Raw genomic sequence first — 10,454 nt, 5'->3', positions numbered from 1 at the left:
GAAATTTCAATAAGATTCTTAATTTATCCTCATCATCTAAAACACTTGTTGACCGGCAATTAACATAATCATGATCAATGTTACCTCTTTCATTGTACCTTTGTCTCCATCTTTCCACCGTTGAAATACTAATGTTTAATTGTTGAGATATGTCACCGTTAGTGTAATTTTGATTAATCAAATAAATGGCCTGATTTCTGATCGATGGACTGTAAGCACGAGGCATAATTAGAAACAATTAAATTAACAACACAAGATCAAAACAAAACAATTACATGTGTTGATTTGATTTTATCTTAACTCTAATTGTTATCATGGTCCCAAGGGTTTACCTGCGCGATTGATATAAATTTACCCTCAAACTCATTTCGTTTGGCTGTATAAAATGTTACATAACATTCAAATATAAAGGTAGATTAATTTGATTAGAGAGAGAGAGAGAGAGAGAGAGAGAGAGAGAGAGAGAGAGAGAGAGAGAGAGAGAGAGAGAGAGAGAGCTTTTCTTTTATATCAAATGTATATTGTTGCTTGAGTTGAAGTCGATCTTTTGTCCAATTAAAATTACCAACAGAAAATGATTCTGATGGGGATAAGATGAATGGATTATTTGGGCAAGTATAATTTTTTCCATCGATCGTTATATTTCGATTGATACAAAAAATATGGATGTTTTTGTAACCAAAGATTACTTGAGAAAACGAAAGTTTTGGCTTCGTAGGTGAGCAGTCAGAAATTTTCCAATAAGCATTTGTTTCTTGCAAAGTCTCAGCTTCATCACAATGAAAGTACTCATCAGTTGGGGCTGGAGCAGATACAGCTTTGATTTTGTTAGTTTGTACCGGACACAATTGTTTTGAGTATAAATCTAACAAGAATGTTTTTGGGCCAATATAATCCACCATACAGTACGATTGATTAATTAGTTTAACCAATTTGTTGAATGTTTCGATTTCAACAAAAGTCTTGTTTTCACTTATGATTGGTACACTATAGTCAAGGGTTATTGAATTATCATTATTATGATTACAACTGAATGTCTTTGTTTTTAGAACCGGGCATCGATTCTTGCAAGGTGGATCTAGTTTAGTGAATTATAGAATTCATTTAGATTTCCAGTACTTTTGAAATTACTTATTGCTCTAGAGATATGAGGTGAACCGTTGGATAAGTTCAATGAAATCGATGAATAGGGTTGACATTACTTCTTCCAATCTATTCACTCTCATTTCTAATTTCTCTAAACTCTCAACAATAGTGTGAATATTCTTTGTTATATTACTAACAACTTTGAAATTGATTCATCGTTGAATCTCGTAGCATTAGCTGTTCTTAAGATATCATTACGGACGGACGAGATCTCCTTCTATAAATTGAAGTTTTCTCCTCCAAATCTGGACGATTGATGGTACAACTAACGATACACCAACGAATATCAGAGAGGAGGCTAAAAGGCACTTCTCTTTCGAGTTTGTTTGTATTCTTTACAGGTTTTGACGGGTCTGATAAAATGTTCATCGTACATGGTTTTACATTTCGTTTGCGATGATACTATTTCTGCCTTTTTAGACGTTTGAGTGTTGAGCTGAAAGATCGGGTTTACCGTAGTTACAAAGTCAGTATATATTTCGTCATTTTGGATATTTGGCGCTTTGTTGTTTAGTTTCTTTTTCAAGAATTTCATAAGAGTAATGCAAGAATAAGGGGAGAATTTGCAAAATTCTTTTGTAGGTGGACATTGATGTTGATTAAAAGATTGAAATCCATTTATTGTTTCGTTTTTGTAACTGAATTTACTTATTGTAGCATCATAGAAACATTCTTGAGTTAATGATCTTTTATTTGTCTCTTTGGGTTCATCAGCTGAATACGAAACATTAGGGAAAAGAGCTTCACATGGATCGACAATCACAAGTATGTGTTGGACGTCAGAACGCCCAATTTCTACTTTGGTGTCTAAATAATTTAACACGTAATCACTCGAAGGGACAAAGTTCATTTTGCTTGCACGAAACGAGAGAAGTAACAGCGATGTGAATATACAACTTAACCGCGAAAACTTTTCTTGTGATTTAAAAGTTGATATGTTTACTTTTTGTAGTTAATTTACGTTTGTGAGAGACACCATCGAGCAGCTCTTCGTCTGACATTTCTTCCGCCGTCGATTCTGGTTCAGTTGAGGCTTCTGAATCGACTAAATTTAAAAGGATCAGGTACATCTAAGTCTCGAAGATTCCTCGGTTCATATTTTTTAGTCGTTCTACATTGTAAGGTTCGAAGCTTGAATCGTTAACAAAATAACTATTGTTTCCGATTTTCGTGTAACCTTGTAGGGTCCTCAGTAAGCTTGGGTAAACTTTTGGTTTTGGGAGGATCTGAACAAGTACCAAATCACCGATGTTAAATTGAACATCACGATGATTATTATCATATTCAATTTTTGTTTCCCTTTTCGTGTTCTGCATATTGTCTTGCCAATGCTCTCATCTTTGGCCATTCGTCGTAACAATTTGTCATAGTCTTTCAGGTCGCGATATTTTGTCTTAGGAATATCGTTAAAGTCATTCAGCATGATTGGTTCCTTGCATGTAACATAAAATAAGGGAACAGCCAAGAGTTTTATTGTTTGAAATATTATAACAGAAGGTGGTGACAAATAACTATGCCATTCGTGGGGTCTCTTTGTATAATGGGTGATAATATTTGTAATTAGTCCGTTGACTTTTTCTACTTGACCGTTAGTTTTGGATGGTGCAGTGGAATGCACATGTTTCATATTTAACCGCCACGTTAGTCCAGCGATAACATTGTTTAGGAACCCAGTTCCCTGTCAAATCAACATTTCGGTGCTCCATGTCTGAGGATTATTTTTCCATAAGAAAATAGCCACAGTCCGAGCACTACAATCAACCGTTTTTCAGTTTCAGCATATTTAGTAAATAAATCGACGAAAACTATTATGTATCTTTCACCACCAGGGGCAACATCTCTAAATGGTCCAACAAAATCAATGCCGACTTTTTCGAATGGTCTTGTGGTTATTATTGGATTGAGTAGGCCTTGGGTAACATGTGTTCAATTTAACTAATTGACAGCTTTCATAAGTACTGACATATTTTGAAATGAAACTAGACATTCTGGGCCAATAATATTTTTGTGAGATATTTGAATGTTTTTGTATGCCCCATGACCAGCGGTGGCATCATCATGGTATCTTTACAAATTTCAATCTTAATTTGTTTGGTATTACAAGGGCAAAATATTCTCGATATTTTCCTCTCATTTTTCTGTATAATATGTTATCTTCAAGATGATATTTGTTTAATCTTCTCTGTGCTCGTTTTGATAATTTTGACCAATTTTTCAGTTGATCAATTATCACATTTATCCATTGGTCTTCCTTTTGAGCAACAGCAATTGATTCACTTTGTTCGTCCTGAACTAAGGCGGCAATGTTGACGACTAGTATTCTAGTCTCTAAGGGGTGTTTGATTTCATTGACTGAAGTGTCAATTGGAAAGCGAGAGAGACAATCAACGTCTCTGTGAGTTGCACCACTCTTATAAAGAACATCAAAATTAAATTCTTGTAATAAGAGGTGTATATCTCATTAATCGTGGGGCAATTTAGCTTTTGACTTAAGAAAGCAAAGGGCGCAGTTGTCAGTGTAAATTTCAAGTAAATTCCTTCAAGATACTGTCGAAATTTTCAACAGCAAGATTATAGCCAAACATTCTCTATCGGATTCCATAATTTTTTCGGCTCCTCTAAGGAGCCTACTAGCATAACGACTGGTCTGAAATGTTCTCAGACTTTTGAGTAGAATAGCTCCTAATCCAACATCAGAAGCATCTGTACGGAGTTGAGTGGGTTGTGTTGGATCAAAATGTAATAAAATTTGATCGGAAATCAATAAATCTTTTAGCAATTGAAAAGATTTCTCTTGTTCTTCTGTCCAAAGAAATCGGACATTATTCTTCGTTAATCTTGTTAAAGGTTCAGCAATTTTTGAAAAATCTTGGACATGCCTACGGTAATAAGAGCAAAGTCCAACAAATGATCTTATTTCGGTTATTGTTTTTGGTTGAGGTGCAAGCTTAATAGCCGAAACTTTATCTGGATCAGGCCGTTGACCATTTTCATCAACGATAAAGCCTAGATACAGTATTTTTGTTTGGAAAAAATGGCATTTACTCGGTTTTAGTTTTAAGTTGTTTCGAATTAATCTAGTAAAAACCTGTTGTAGATCATCGAAGTGCTCCTCGATTGTTTTCGAAAAGACGACAATATCATCTAAGTAAACAAGAACTTTAGAATATCTCATCCCGGAGAATACTGTATTCATTGTTCGGCAAAAGGTTGCGGGTGCGTTTACAAGTCCAAATGGCATTCGAACAAATTCCCATATTCCTTCTGTTGTGATAAATGCTGTTTTTGCAATGTCTTCTTGAGCAACTTTGATTTGATAATAACCAGAACGTAGATCTAATGAGCTGAAAATTTTCGCACCTGCCAAAGAATCTAAAGATAAGGAAATATCTTGGATTGGGTATACATCTCGTTTTGTTATTGCATTGAGCTTACGATAATCAGAATCTTAATTCACCAGTTTTTTCGGTACAATTACTACAGGTGATGCCCAAGGAGAAAGATGGTCGGATGAATCCACACGAGTAGATTATTTATAATTTCTTGCGACTTCTCTCAATGCGATGGACTGACTCATCACAGTGTCAATTTTATGTTCGTACAGTTCAGTTGTTGATAATTCATGATCGGAAACAGCAAAAACATTTCTATGTTTATTCACCAAATTCTGAAATCGATCTTGATGTTCTTTCTTCAACTTTCCAACGTTGAGTTCGAGAATCGAAATTGGTTCAGGTGATTTTTCAAAATTTAAGTTCATTATTACAAGTTGTTCTCCAGTTTCGGTTAAAATTTTAGTATCAGATTCATAATCGTTTGGGATTGAAGCAATGAAAATTTTCTTTTCTTTTACATTAATTATCAAGTCAGCAAGTTCTGATATGTCCTGACCAATCAATAGGTCAACATCAGCTGGTAATTCACTGATCACCATCACATTGGACTTAATGTTTACATTACTCACTCCATCGGCTACATTAATGTCCACTTTAGCCTGTCCCACAGGTTTTATTGGCTTATTATCCGCAGCGGTTGTGGGTGGACCAGTGTATCTTTTTATTTCAACGTCAAGCTTGGATATCGCTTTCAAAGTCATAACTGATAGCTCAGCCCCAGTGTCAACCATTGCTTTCATTTTTTGACCATTGACCAATACCTCAATTATTATTAGTCGATTTTTTTCTGCCTCTAGGTTGGTAACCACGATATTTATTGACACTATAGTAATTTGAGGGGTCCAATCGTCTGTTTCAGGTTCTATATTATACGCTTCTTCAACTTCTTGTTGGGTTTCTTGCGTTATTACAAAGTTTCGTTTATTCTGGTTATCTCTATTTTGATTATATTTTTGTATTAATTTTTGACAATTTGATTTGTAGTGTCCTGGCTCCTTACAATAGTAACAATAAATTTCATTTGAATCGAAAGGTTGAGAGGTCGATGGTTGATTTTGATCAAAAGGAGTAAAAGCTTGTTGATAGTTTGGGATTTGTTGGTTATTAAAGTCTTGTTGTTGATATTGTGCTTGATTATTTTGAGGGCGCGATTTGTTTCTATAACCTTGTGGATTTCGCTGAGGTCTAAATGTATTGTTGAGATTATGAAAACCTTGTGGGTTTTGCTGTTGTTGGAATTGATTGTTAAAAGCTTGAAAACCTTGCGTGTTTTGTTGATGTTGGAACTGATTATTTTGTCCTTGATTATTTAAGTTCGTATTATTCTTTTGAAATTGCATCGGTTGACTCTGATCATTGTAGTTCGTATAATTCTGTTGGAAACTACTACGTGGTTGAAATTGATTGTTAAAACCTTGTAAATTTTGTTGAGGAAACTGATTATTGAAAGTTTGAAAACTTTGTGGATTTTGTTGTTGGAATTGGTTGTTAAAATTGTGACCAGGGTATCTTCTTCTATTGTAGAAATAGATGTTCGAATTTGGATTCGTTGTTACCAATTTCTCATCAAAATTTCCTTGTCTTGTTCTCATATTCCGATGCTGGTCGAATTTGTTCTTTTGATAATAAAACTCAGCCTCTTCGGCCAAATTTTTCATTTCATCCAAAGAATTGACTTTGGTCAGCGCAATATAATTCAGTATTCCGGGTAACAATCCATTTTTAATATATTGAATTTTTTCTTCCAATTCCATCTTAGCATCAAGTTTTGCACACAAGCCTATCATCTCAAATATGTATGATCGAACATCCTGACTTTCAGATTGTTTTTTGTTTTCAATTCTCATTCTGAGTGTATTTTTACTAAATGAGGTCTTTTTAAAAGCTAAGATTAATTTTGCTTTTAAATCATCGTATGTTGTTGGTCTTTGACCACTTGGTTTAGACCGTATACTCCCTGTATACCAATCTTTTGCTGGTCCTTTTAAATACAATGGTAATCGTCGGAATCGGTCAATATCGTCTAATCCAGCAGCTTCGGTGATTTGTTCAAATTCTTCAATCCATTCACCGACTTCGTTATTAACTCCATTAAAGTCTTTAATATTATTAAGAAGGGTATCTGAATAATTTCTCCTTACTACATCTCGAACAGGTGATTTAGATTTACTTCTCTCGCTTTTTCCAATAGGGTTTAAAGTTGATGGTTCACTCATGATTAATCAATTAGACAGAATAACATAGACCAATTTTAAATCAAATGCTATTTAGAGATATTAATTGTTTACCAAAATAAGATAATTAAACAAATCACCAACATAAAAGTTTTGCACATCTTTAATATATCATGCATCAAGTCGAACAAGGATACTAAACTTATAAATTTCAACTATGAACCAAATAAACATGAGAATGAATGGTAACAGTAGTAATATAAGAATGATCACCTTTTTCTCTGCGATTGATAGTTTTGACATTCAATAGTACAAACACAATTGGAACTAATAACTAAGTTACTCAATTGTCTCGACAAATTATTCACTAATGACACAAATTGAACACAATTGCAACTGATAACTAAGTTAATCAATTGTTTCGACAAATTAATCACCAATAACGCAAATGAAATACAATTGCAACTGATAACTAAGTTAATCAATTGTTTCGACAAATTAATCACCAATAACGCAAATGAAATACAATTGTAACTAATAACTAAGTTAATCAATTGTTTCGACAAATTAATCACCAATAACGCAAATGAAATACAATTGTAACTAATAACTAAGTTAATCAATTGTTTTGACAAATTAATCACCAATAACACAAATGAAATACAATTGTAACTAATAACTAAGTTAATCAATTGTTTCGACAAATTAATCACCAATAACGCAAATGAAATACAATTGTAACTAATAACTAAGTTAATCAATTGTTTCGACAAATTAATCACCAATAACGCAAATGAAATACAATTGTAACTAATAACTAAGTTAATCAATTGTTTCGACAAATTAATCACCAATAACGCAAATGAAATACAATTGTAACTAATAACTAAGTTAATCAATTGTTTTGACAAATTAATCACCAATAACACAAATGAAATACAATTGTAACTAATAACTAAGTTAATCAATTGTTTCGACAAATTAATCACCAATAACGCAAATGAAATACAATTGTAACTAATAACTAAGTTAATCAATTGTTTCGACAAATTAATCACCAATAACGCAAATGAAATACAATTGTAACTAATAACTAAGTTAATCAATTGTTTCGACAAATTAATCACCAATGAGCGGAATGGTACATACTAACGTACTTTGATCATTTATTTAATAGTTGTTCTGTTCAATTATTTAATCTCCCGTTTATTCATAATTCAATAACTGCTTTACTTAATTCGTTAATCAATCTATTATTGAATGGACTAATACCGATTACTAAAATAACTATTGTTTCGATTCTTCAATAGGTCTCCGCTTATATCAACTACGTATCGATTAATAACGATGCGATACTAGGAATCGATCTATTGAATCTCTCATGAAATTCGATTTTTGATTGAGTCAATTTATATGGAAAATCGATTTAATCGATTCCTTTGTTAAATTGGATTACGTGTATGTGGTTATCACTTACTCAAGCTGTAGATAATATTGCATATAATCTTCAATTAGGTGGCATTTGTCCTTATGGTGATTCGTTATTAAACTTAGATAAGCACAATGTATAATTTTGTAAATATTTGTTAACTTACATTAAGTTTTTGATGCGACCAAAGCCACCAAATCAAATCCACCACCAGAGATTTGTCCACCAATTGTGTCGTCCAAGAGGGTATTTTTTTTTATATTTATTTATTACAGTTTAAATCAGTTGGGGTAAAACAATTATATTTATTTATGGGGAAGGGTAAAATTTGATGATATGTAATATACAATAATTTGTAATACAAGGTTATCACTAGTATTGACTTGTAGGTCAATAGTTGAATTGATCCCAGCACAAAAACAATCACGCACAGGGGTCACCAAAATTCTCATATAGGATAATTCTAAATCGTTAATTCAAGGCCATTCTTCTGAAAGGGACGCTCGCGCAACCATCAAGTGTTATGAGAAGGCAACGAAGTTATTACTAACTCACGGAAAGTTACCCACGAAAGCAGAAATAGAAGAATTCAATTCGTGCGATAAAAACTGGAAAAACTGGCAAAAAGAAATTGAACCATCTTCAGTTATTCGTCATCGCCGTATTCCTGAATTAGAGGGTCTTGATTTACATGTTTTGACCTCAGATGAGAAAGCTTTCCATCAACTATTTGTGTTCCCAGTTGAACCTATTGAACAAAGATCGTATACCCCAGTTTCGACATGGGATTGGTCCGATTTATAATCAACTATATTAAATTTATCTTACTTATAATATATATACATTGGGTATTATTGGTGTTGGGAAAAAAAACACAAAATGAATTGAAAAAGTACTTAGACAATTAGTTATTATTGTCGTAAGTCAAAAAAAAATCAACGCAAATCAAATTAACTCAATCAATTTACAACTTATAATTATAACCATTATATTTTCTTCAATATTTTCTATGTACTCTTTGGTAATCACGCATGGAACAACCTAACTGCAACCTTCGATATGGAATTTGGACTGAGTCGTTTGAATCGTTATTATCGTAAAAGGGACTTTACGAGGATGGCCGCCGGAAGATGTCTTAATAACTACAATCAGGTGGATAAACGAGTTTATCCACCTGGTACTATCATCATCAGCAACCAAATTTTTCCCTCTCTCTCTCTCCCTTCTTCCTCGCTCCCTCGTCCTTATCTTCATCCTCATCCGCCATTTTTCCAAAAAAAAGGCCAGTTGGCAATCAACTCTTTAGATGATGTATTCTTTTTCTAATTTTACAATTGTAATCGCAAAAAAAGATACCTATTAATTTGTGCGTTTTGTATATTGATTTATTAATCAATTAAAAGTGATTGAAATATACGATTAAATAATTAAGACATCGGGATTAACGATACAAGAGAGAGAGAGAGAGAGAGAGTGTTTCACTAAAACGTCTCACCAGCTTATTCAATATCAGATTAACATCGAATTGGTCACCATTGAATTAATCACCAGATTAAAGTGTTAATAATACTTTAAGAAATTAACTTTTAAGATTTCAATAATATGAATTAGACATTGGGTATTTATTATAATTACTTTTAATAGATGAGCTTGATTAATTAAATTAAACAAATATAAGGAAGAAACTATCGTAAAGTGTTGTGTTGATCACCATAAAGGTGCCAACGTAACTGGTTCACCAAAATGGTGGATTAGTGGAAAAGGAAGAGAGAGAAGGGGAAAAATTAAAGGGAAGACAAGGTGATTTGGGGTACTAAACCAGTTTTAGTACCTGGCCAAAATTATATGACATTATCGGACGCCATCCTCGTAAAGTCCCTTTTACGAGCAGAATTATTCAAACGACTCGGTAAAATTTCCATATCGAAGGTTGCAGTTAGATTGTTCAATTCCAAATATAATAATAAATTCAAAAGTTTAAATGAAAACTCCCAACACCAGACCAAATCACCAAATTAATTAATTATTGATTAAATTTATTCTTAAAGTAATAATATTCAGCTTCCACGGCATAATCCTTGAACTCGTCCATTGAATTAACCTTTACCAAAGCGATATACTTTAAAATACCAGGGAGAAATCCATTTTTAATGTACCTTATCTTGTCATCTAAATCCATATCTGGATCTAGTTTAGCACACAAGCCCACCATTTCAAAGAAATAAGATATAACATCTTGACCTTCGTGTTGCTTTTTATTTTCAATCTTCGAGCGTAATTCATCTTTGTATAGCGAAGGTTGTTTAAAAG

The sequence above is a fragment of the Panonychus citri genome, unplaced genomic scaffold (assembly GCF_014898815.1).
Source record: "Panonychus citri isolate SS breed McGregor unplaced genomic scaffold, ASM1489881v1 Contig00139, whole genome shotgun sequence".
In the NCBI taxonomy this organism is placed as follows: domain Eukaryota; kingdom Metazoa; phylum Arthropoda; class Arachnida; order Trombidiformes; family Tetranychidae; genus Panonychus; species Panonychus citri.
Note: the sequence above shows the minus strand (reverse complement) of the source record.